Raw genomic sequence first — 10,974 nt, 5'->3', positions numbered from 1 at the left:
AACTATTACTGCTCTCAGGAGTTTAATGGTGGGGTTTTAGGGCCTTGAATTCAGAGGTATAATAGTTCATAAATAAAATATATATATATATATATCACCTTATGTCATGGGTGATCAATGGGACAGCCATGGCAACAACCACTGGCCAATGAGCACAAAGGGTTTGGTGGAAATGCTCTATAAAATGGGCAAGAATAGAGGAACTAGTTGATTGTTTTCCTCGCAGAAGACCAGCGAACAAGATCGGAGAGATGCTACAGATGAATCAGAGGACCAGAGACACAGCCCAGCTGATTGACTGCATTGATAAGAGGATCAACCCGTTTGCCTTAGAAGGACTGTGCCTCAAGATTAAGAATCTGATTTCATCTAAAGCCTTTTTATCCAGACAACAGAAGTGAACTTGATCGGTGAACAGCTGATTGCTCTAAGTTTCAGGCTTCTGGAAGTCCTGAACCAACCTTATTTATGTCTCCGGGTTTCCTTCAACTCTTCAGTCTCTGGAAACTACTGTCCTCTGAGACATATGACAACAAAGATCCTGTTTAACCATTGAAGCCTGGAGCATCAGTGCCTGCCACTTAAAGGAAGAAAACTGAAGATTAAGTCATATTCCCTTCAAGAAACCACTCGTTACCAGAAGAATTCTTCTCCATCAGGTGCATGGATGAGCCTCCGTCTTCAAAGCCTCTCCAAACTCATTAGTTTCAGCATCAGGGTAAAACAGGCTGAATTGATTGATTTATTTCTATTATTGAAATTATTACGTGTTGCCGAATTGAAGCTGTTACTCACCCCTGCAAAAGCATTACTAATTAAAGAAAGCATATAAAATTCTAGTTAATTCGTGGACATTCAATTATTTGAGTCTCCGTATTGTTGGTTTTTTATTGGTGGTAAAAAGTCTTGTTGCCTGGTTCTAAGATATTTTAGGAGGTTTTTATAGGTTGCCTTAGTCAAGTTTGTTAAAACAGCACCCATGGGGCTCGTGCTGAGCTACTAAAATTAACCTAGCCCATATACCAAGAGCCAGTTGTAAATTAGGGAATGAGCAGCAGTGAACAAAAGTGACTGTCAAAAGTGTGGATGACTGCGATAGGCTACTCGGTCGCCCGGACCTCCAGTTGATGAAGGGCAAGACTTTTGGATGAAGGCTGTCAGAGGCTAGGCGAGTCATTTCCCGACACCAGCTTAAACAGAACTTTCAGTAAACCTGCTTAGTAAGATCTTTCAGGTTTAGGGAAGTCCGGACCCGTTAGATGGAGAGCTGGATTGAGCAATCCCTTTAGACATGGGGAAGTAGGAGGGAGGGGTTAGCTCATCGGACAACGAAAGGTGGCGCCCGAACAGGGACCCTGACAGAGATAAAGGGGCCCCAGAAGAAGGATGCTCAGCAGAGAGACGTGTCTGCCTGAGCACCCTGGACCGACAGCCTGAAAGGGAGTAAGGTTGTCTGTGACTGATAGGGCCATCAGTCACAACCCTCGCAGTAACTCCATAGCATGCAGGTGGGGATAGGGCTTTATTGAGGGTAGACTGACCAGACCCAGACAGTAAAGCTAGTAACCAAATGGTCTGAACCCATCCCTACTCGAAGGTACCTCGAGAGGCTTTGGAGACGGACAACTCGAGATGACAAAGACATAGCGATGGATGAAGAGATTGAAATTCAGGAACTGACGGAGCGGGGAGTTGAAGGACCACTCCGGTCAACAGAACAACCGACATCAACACAGTTAGAGCTACACCGCTTCCCTACTAAGGTGCTGCTAGGTGGGGATGGATATTAAACATGGGCTTCATCAGTAAAGAAAAATTTCCTCAGTTTCAACCAAGAGCAACCAGAAGAAACACTGGTGAGTCAGCTAACTAACCGCTTCCAAAGAGATGAAGTATACTATTGTTCAGAGATAAAACATAGATTTAGACTGGTCGTGATGCCATGCCCCAAGGTAGTCCAGAAGAAGGAAGACATTGGTTGATGGTTATGCTGGTGGATAGGGTTCCTTGAACGGTGGGGACCGGGGAAGCTGATCTCACTGTACAGTCCATCCGAAAAATATGACCCGATTGTAAAGATGGTTGCCAATGACACTGGATTGAATGGGTACCTCACAAACCCACTGCCAGAGCCACTGCAAGACTGAGAGATTATGAACAAGACATCAGAAAAATGACCCAGTTCAAAGAAAAAATGCAAGCCATCCAAGATGACGACAAAGATAGTTTGCTTGAAGAATGTAGTGAGTATAGCAGACCGGAGCAAAGAAAAAACCACAGAGCTGACTCAGAGGTACCAACTTATGACTTAAAAGCAGGAATGGAGAGTGAAGAAGAGGGCAATGAGTAAGAACAAGAGCAAGACCAAAGAGAAGCTGAACCCAGCCAAGGACCAATTATTACCCCTACATTGTAAGGCCGAAGGGCGACATCCTTCAACGGATTGCTCAGACCAGACAAGAATTGCTAGAGACTGCCAGGCAGGGAGTCCTCTTATCAGCAGTCCTCGAGCGCCATAGGGAAACCCTCCAACTGCTGTTGAAGAAATGGATAAAATAGTAAAAGAACTGAGCGCTCTAGGAATCATCAGAGAAGAGCTAAATCCCATCACTAACAGTCCCATTCAAGCAGTAAAGAAACCAGAGTCAGCAGGAGGAGGTTGGAGGCCAGTAATCAACTTCAAGGCCCTCAATCGAAGAACCATATCAAATCGAGCCAGCCTAATCAATCCCCAAAGGAGCATTGAAGACGCTAAGAGTCAAGAAATATAAATCCTGCATTGACTTAGCAAATGGATTTTTCTCCCTCAGACTTGCAAAGCAATCACAAGGCAGGAAGCCGTAAGATTAGAACCGAGGAGCTTGACTGAAAAGTTGGTGGCCGAGATCAGCTGTAAAGATGAGGACTCCATGCTGAAAGTAAGCAATGAAAATGGGGGGTTAGTAACGTTGTGGAGTTACACTCTGTCATCTGTAGAGAAGAAATTCCCCCAAGAAGAAAAAGAGTTAGCAGTGCTTGCTTGATACTGGAGCACCTTAAAAGACCTAACACAAGTACAGCAGATTAAAGTCATCACTCAGATCCAAGTCCACAAGTATCTCAGAAAAGGGATGGTGGAAAGCACAAAAGCAACCAATACAAGGTGGGGAAGATGGGAAGACATCCTGCTGGACCCTGACCTTGAGATTGGCCCAGCACAACCAGCCAACAAGAAAACGCCCTTAGAGCCGTCTGTGACAGAAAGGCCGCCAGAGTGGGTCCTATACACTGATGGGTCGAAGAAAGGACCGGATCAGATGGCCTACTGGGGGTTTATTCTCAAACAGCACGGTCAAGAGAGGTGCCGCCAGAAAGGTAAAACTCCAGGTAGTGCACAGGCGGGAGAAGTGACAGCAGTGCTGGAAAGAATGTTGGAGTTGATAAAAAAGAAGAATCAAGAGAGCAAAGATAATCACAGCCACTACTGTGCACAAGCCTTGAACGAAGACTTATCCATTTGGGAAGAAAATGGATTTGAAAGCGCCAAAGGAAAGTTAGTGGCCCATCATGATCTGTGGAAGAAGATCGCCGAGTTGAGGATAAGCCTGGGGCTTGAAGTGAAGCACCAGAAGGCTCATACCCGAGAAAGGGCTCACTGGCGTGGAAACGATGAGGTGGATCGCTATGCTCACCAGAGAAAAGTTATCTTTGTCAGGATCAAGAAGTGGGACAGAACGCCACAAGGATGGGCGGTCCCTGAAGAGTACGTGGATGAGGTGGTACGGAGCGTGCATGAGGCCTTAGGACATGTAGGCGTGCTGCCTACCCGTAAAGAACTGGAAGAGCAGGAGCTCTGGATCCCTATGAAATAGATCTGGCGCGTACTACGGGACGGTGAAGTATGTGGTCAATATAACGCAGGACGACGTGGAGAGCGGCTGGAAGGTGTTGAAGCACCCCCTCCGAGAAGTCTTCTGCGTGTTCGTTTATTCACCGTAAGCTGAAAGAATTCACACCCATTGAAATAACACACTCAGACACCATTGTATTGAATTTAAAGTACCTGGCCCAGGGAAGCTCTCATGTGATCAGGACACACACCGAGACGACTTCGGAGCTTCTCGCTGGGTTCATTGCTTTTATTAAAACACACATGAAAATGGGCAGTGCCCTGTTTACAGTTTTTTCTCACATATAGTCACGTACAAACTTTTCCGGCTTACCATATTTAGAAAGTTATTATCCTGCACCTGCACTCTGCTTTTCTACTGATATGAGAAGGGAGTACTTGGCCCATTAATCTTTTCACATCCTTTTCCCACCTCTACAGTTCTTCAGTATTTTTCTGCTTCACCACACTCAAGGCCAGGTTTGTGCAGTAACAATTCTGCAGGCCACTAACACAGGTTATACATTTTATTTCCCACACTGGTTATGAACATAATAATAATAATGCACACACATAATATATCTCCACAATTTCCCCCTTTTGAAGTCTCCTGAGACTTCACCACTACTTGGAGATGCTAAATAAAAGAGTTTAACAGTCATTACAACCTGTGGAGCAGAAGGAAATGTTTGTCATCATGCTTTTTGACCCTGCCTCCAATGCCACGCCCTGTGCCCAGGGACTATTGCCTGTTGGGCCTTTGTAGTCCCAAGGATGCTTACATCCTTCTAAATCTTGACAGGGAGTCGTGACCCCTCTAACTGGAGGGTGTCCATCTGTGCTTTATTCCAAAGTCTGTCAAAATATGCCAATATAATATTCTACCATCCTTCTGTTCCCTAAACAGTAATACAGATCAGACGCCCTGTGACTTACTCTTACGTGTTAATCTTCGTCCTCCTACTCGTTAGCATCAACCGCAAGCAAAGGCATCATATGGGAAGGAGGAGGAGGTGCGGTTTTCCCTTCAATGGTTGTAGTAATAAAGCGAACAATCAAAGATCTTATACATGGTACACAGCAACATCCACAGGTAACCATAATGAACCATCCGGTGCAGTGTTGTTGGGAATAAAAGTGCAACACATATCTCCAAACATCGAACAGACGCCCCCCTTTTCTGCTAACAACATATCTAATGCCATTCGGTTTTGCACAGCCACGAGGGAGGTTGGTGCCAATTGTTCGGACAGGCCTTCTACTGCATCCCTGGTTAGGTTAGCCAGACGTAAGATATTATAGGTAATAGTGGAGACTCGTCAACTATGTGCTGCCTGAGATTTGGTAAGAGCTACAATTGATAACGTCACAGAGATCAAATTGGAAAGTCGTGGTTGCACCGAGAGTGTAATTTAATTCTATTCCTCCAAACGCCTGGAGGCATTTATCTGGACCCTGGGGTTTGGATTGTCTTTTATTGATCCTGGGATGACTGGAGCATGTCTGGAAAGGAAGTTCACACAACAATCCTAAAATCAATGTAACAATGAAGAATGCTAAAACACCTATACCTACCGTGAACCAACCCTTAAAGGGCCTGGGTCCTAGATTTTGACCTCCCATACTTTTCAAAGGTACCTGCAAAGGAACATAAGGATTAACAATATGGTGAAACACAAAAGACCTTTTTATTATTTATTATTATTATTTTTTTAAATGTTCAGAGTGTTCAGTTCAGTTCTTCGGTGGGAGAACAGCTACCATCACCAGTGAAAGAGAAGAAAACTCAGTCACATCCGCCTCTTCTGTGTGATGTCCTGGTCTTCACTCACAGGTGTAGACTGACCTGGAGCTAAGTGGTCTCACCAGGGGATTATTCTGCCCCTATTTGGTGGGACCACTGATCTGACGGTGCACCTAAGGTGTAGACTAACCTATAGGTGTAAATGAACGCTTTCTCACCCTAGGGGATTATTCTGCCCCTTGAATTGGGTGAGAAGGGTCTCCTGGTGGGCTGGTGTTATCCCTCAAGTTCTGCTGGACCTCTGGCAGCGATCTCTGTGGTGCCTCTGCTTCTGCACACTGGCTCCAATGATACCACATGTCTCCTTTGCCCTTGACCCTCACCGCATGTGAGGTTCTCTCTGTGACCTGGAATGGACCGGTCCACCTGGGTTCTGACCACTTCCTTTTGATCACCGTCAGCAGGACCCACTCAGCTTCGGACGTGGTTGGCTGGGGTCCCTCGGTTGGTTTCTCTGGAACCTGTTTTGAGAACTCTGTAACCAAACTTAAGTATGTGACTGAGATGTCCTGCCAGTCCCCAGCTGCCAGAGAGTGCTTTACCACTCCTCCCAATTCCTTAGCTTGATGCTCAGGATGCAAAGAAAGAGAAACATGAGGAACAGCTTCATCTGACACTAAATACCATTCGGCTTGGTCAGGTGTTAAATCAACTGTTGCAGCCACACCCTCAGGAGCCACACAAATATTTTTGGATGAAATAAATCATGTCCTACCTTCTACTGTTTCATTAAACAAATCTGGTACCATTCTGTGTGACAACGGTCGTAGAAGAGAGTGACATGGGGCGGGTCAGGCGGAGAGGTGTAGGGGCAGAGACTTTGAATCCAGGGTTTCCACAGCTGATACACAGAGAAGAAACAAGAAACAGCTGCGGATGTCTGCCTTAATTCAATAAACAGTGACATGTCGGAGGACTTTATAACTTTTATTCTTTCAGTTTCTTGTGACGTTTAACATAGACCACACCTACAGGATACAACCTCTGGCTCCCACGTGGGATGAGGAGAAAACTGTTTCCTCTAAATCCTCAATAACTATTGCTCTAAGATGAAAAAAGAAAAGCTTAAGGTAACTAAAATTATCAACCATTTTACCAAATGGAGTCTCTCATGATTCCAAACAAAGTCTGTTAGCTGTAGAATCCATTTCTAATTTGGAAACAGCGTACTGAGTACTCATAAAATTTTAGATAATTCCATGTTTGGCTTACTTTTTAACTATTTTTTCAGTTCATTTGTTTCTCTGTTTTTAGATCATCTCTACAAGTTGGTGGTGCAGATTAGATTACTTAAACATTTGAGCAGAGGAAGAAAGGTTCTGTATCTACGTTTTATCTGTTGTGTTTTTTTAGATGTAAAAACATTCATCTAAATAACCCCTGCGTTAAAACAAAATGAATTTACAATTCTGTCAGGTTCTCTCTTTTTATCAGAATTTTGTGTGACGTGCCTGCATTAATCTGAGTGACCTTTAAAGTGGAGAAACTACATGTTTTTTTTTAATGTAAAAACATCTAAAAACATACAATTAGCAAGATTCGTTTCCTTGTGATGACAACATCCGGTTAATGACGATATCCGGTTACGCCACCGGAAGTCCCGCCCACCTGTCAACATTTTCACACCTCATTTGATTGAAGGATGTACATTTAGTCTCTTATGTGCGATCAATGAGTATGGCACAAGGAACAATTATGGAACACCTGAAGAAAATAAGCTACAAAAACACAGAAGCCAATAAAAATAGCTGGAATCTGTCAATATTTAGAGAGCAGTTTTCTACATATTAGTGTAAATTAATATCAGGGGATTTAGTTCTCAGTGATGTCCTATAAAAGGGTTATTACCAGGGAATACAAAAAGCAAAGACCTCTCTCAAAACATTCACAAGCTAGTTGTTGCAGAACACACTGATGGCACTGGTCTTTGTAAAGATCTTTTTCTAAACTTCTGAATGTTGCAGAGGGTTGTCTGGATGTGTAAATAATATAATTGTAGAATAAACCAGTCATGACCAGATGCTAGCTAGAAATAAAACCGAGGAGTATAATCAATTGTCCAAGAACCAAGAACCACTCACTGAGGGCTTCAGAAAGACCTGGAATTAGCAGGTTTAGTTTTTCCATTAAAACAACCAGTATTGCATTCAATTACCATAATTTCTTGAAACACTCACAGCAGAAGGCTCCACTGCTAAAGTTTGCTGCAGAACATGGGGATAAGCCAACAACATACTAGGATGATATAGACTGCTCAGATGAGACTAAAACCTACCTAACTGCACAAACCATGTTTGGAGGGGGAAGAGGTGAACCATCACACCCTTCAATTTTAGAAATATTTTTTGAATATACCTAATAATAATCAAAAATAAAATATATAACTTATGTCTTAATAATATATTTTTTTCATATTTTCGAAAAAGCAAAAACTTTTTTAGTATTAGAATTTTTAGTAATCTTTAAAAGCAAAACTAAGCTTTTTAATTCTTTTGTATCTACACTTACTAAGAGTCTACTGCTGTTGTAGAAGACAACTTTTAAGTCTTTGATTGCATAAAAGTTAAGATTTAAAACATTATTCTGGTTTCTTTAGACAGACAGTTTGGGTTCAGGTCCAGCTCTGGACAGTTTTGTATGTTGCCGTTTTCTAAGTGCAGTCATACTGTGTTGGACTCTCATTAATTTTTTTACAAGTGGATTATCATTACTTTAAGTCAGACAGCTTTCATGTGGACAAAAATGTGTTTTTCAGTACCTAAATGTGATTTTTGTTCATTTGGTGCAATATGAATAAAGTTACATTGATTGAACAAGATCAAATTACCTGCTGGGCTGTAGTTTCCTTCAGCCTTCAGCTCTGTGGACATAAATATAAACAAAAAACATCAAAATGAAACATCTTCACCCCTGTCTTGTGTTGGGCTAAAATCTGACGATTTAACTCACTTTTTGAAGAGGCTTTGGACAATTTCTTATTAAACTAAGCTGAAATAGAAATGTTCTGTTTATACTTTAAGTCAGAGTAACTGCTGAATAGTATGAGGATAAACTAAGGGTGATGTTTTAACTCATCAGAATTCATATTCTCGTACATTACTGACTGCCTTGATGCCATCAGGCCATTTCTGTTATCAACGACCAAAATATCTCTGATGTGCATATTTTAAACAATAAAAAATGATGTCTGTAATTATTATTAATAAATAGTTTATGTGGAGTTTTTTTGGTGTAAAAATCATTGTTTATTTTGACCTATGTTTTAATTTGATTTTCATACTCAAAATTGTTAGTCTTACCTGAGCCCCAGAGCAGTGGCAGCAGCACTATCAACAGCCGGAGATCCATGTCCAGGTCTGTCTCTGTCTTTTCTCTGCCTGCTGGACTTATTCTCTCTTATTTGCTCATCAAGTGTCGAGTTTCTACTTCCTGTTTTATCTCTTTATCTTTAATCCAAAGAGTGACTTTTCAGAACTAAAGCTTACTGGCAGACTATAAGTATGGAAAAACTATTAACAAGAAGGGGGGATCTATTCTTGCTCTGTCTCTGACAATTTCTGTGGTCTTAGAAATTATACTGATATGTCTTGTGGGGTTCCTCTGGGGTATGTTTTGGCGGCACATCTATTCTGGTTTGCTTCCTGTTGGACAGCTATTTTAGCAACATGTATCACCATGTTTATACTGATGGGTCTTTACTGATTCTGTACTACTGACTAATGAATAAGCGTGTATGTTACACTGCAAGAACTAAATGAGTGTAGATAATGAATGGATGTTTTTTAAGGACTCTGCTACATAGGTTGGGCATTTTCTTTTTAGAACCTTTAAGAAATAACTTAAAGAAATCTACCTTCAAATAAACACAGAAGAGAAAGACTGCCTTATCATCTACCCTGACAGCAATCTAGTATAAAGACATTTGTCCATCTATGCATATATGCCTCCTTTTGTATTCATTTTCTGTTGGGTTTTGTATTGTAAAACTTTATGTTGAGATGAGTTAAGTTTTGTTCTTTAATTTCCTCTGGTCTGTTTCTTCCATGTCTGTCTCCCTCATTTGCCTCAATATCCCAGTTCCCCCCGAGCTTTACCCATTCAGTTAATTACTCTCCCCTGTTCCCAATTTCAATAATCACACCTTATAGTACTAACACTCATTGGATGCAGTCTAACTTTGTCAAATCCTGCTGTCATGGCGCCATGCCTGTTGTCACCTGTTACCAATTGGAGCTCCTGTATTTGCCTGCTTTGCTTTACTCCCTGTGATACCTATATATGTATGTATATATATATGCCAATTATGATAAGGTAGAGGATAGCAGATACAAGAAGCTGTCCTGCTGTACTGTACTGACAAATACGTCATTCGTGACAAATGCAACATCCACCTGTGCTTTGTGCCACACCGCAAATGTGTTAATCGGAAATGAGAGATTACATGAAAACACCCAGCAAGCCGATGCTTTGCCAACTGTTTAGTAACTGCATAATTAGTCGTTACATGTTTAGTTTACTATATTTAAAAACATGACAATTTATTTGGAAGTTCCATGATACATTGCTTAGGGGAAAAGGGATTTTTTTAAAATTACATTACCCACAATTATACAAGTTTATGTCTATATTCAAATATGTACACAGACATCGAGTTTCAATGTTGAGGCCATGCTTATTAGTTGTCACTTGAAATCTATGCAAAAAGTATAGCATTTTGTACTTTAGTTCTCAATACACTGTATGCTCATTTGGTCATGGTATTCATTGCTATGGAAAAAAACAAAAAAACAAATAACAACGCGAGGTAGCAAAAAGCTTGGTTTCCCTCTATTTATATGCTGAAGAGGAGTCTTACAGCTCGGGTCTTTTAGCCATAACAAAAGCACAGGGAGACATGGATGCAAACAATTAAGCTCTTTATTGAGCGAAAACATAGCAAATATAAATGATCAATGTGTGTGGAATCAATATGTTGAGCTAATATAGGTGCATGTGGATGCTTGCCATGAATGAACTCTGTGAAATGTTACGCAGTGTTGAAGTTGCAAAAATCAAATAATAAGGAAGGCGAACTTTCGGCCCACAGCAGCTGGTGTGGGCGGAGCAGGAACCCCACCCCCTGACACACGGAAGAGAAGCTCTTTTAAAGACAGGAGATGCTGTGGCCTAGTGAATCCTGCGGGAAACATAAGAGACAATATTAAAAACGGACCTCCCTATGTTTAAAGAGAAGGGACTGTCAAAAGGAATAAAAATCAGTTGGATATTTTTTTTTGCTCAGTAGAAAAACATCAAATTTGAA

General features: G+C 41.5%; 1 long non-coding RNA gene across 1 annotated transcript; it reads right to left on the bottom strand.

Annotated features, from left to right (window-relative positions):
- Positions 1–6,020: 6,020 nt before the first annotated feature.
- On the bottom strand, positions 6,021–9,037 carry LOC124875553. The gene is made up of 3 exons (XR_007040061.1): positions 8,972–9,037; positions 8,500–8,532; positions 6,021–6,513 (listed from the first exon to the last, which is right to left on the bottom strand). It is a non-coding gene; the product is annotated as an uncharacterized LOC124875553 (long non-coding RNA).
- Positions 9,038–10,974: the final 1,937 nt, after the last annotated feature.

Source organism: Girardinichthys multiradiatus, chromosome 10 (assembly GCF_021462225.1).
Source record: "Girardinichthys multiradiatus isolate DD_20200921_A chromosome 10, DD_fGirMul_XY1, whole genome shotgun sequence".
Classification (NCBI taxonomy): domain Eukaryota; kingdom Metazoa; phylum Chordata; class Actinopteri; order Cyprinodontiformes; family Goodeidae; genus Girardinichthys; species Girardinichthys multiradiatus.
The sequence above is the reverse complement of the archived record's forward strand: the minus strand, read 5'-3'. Positions and strand labels throughout refer to the sequence as shown.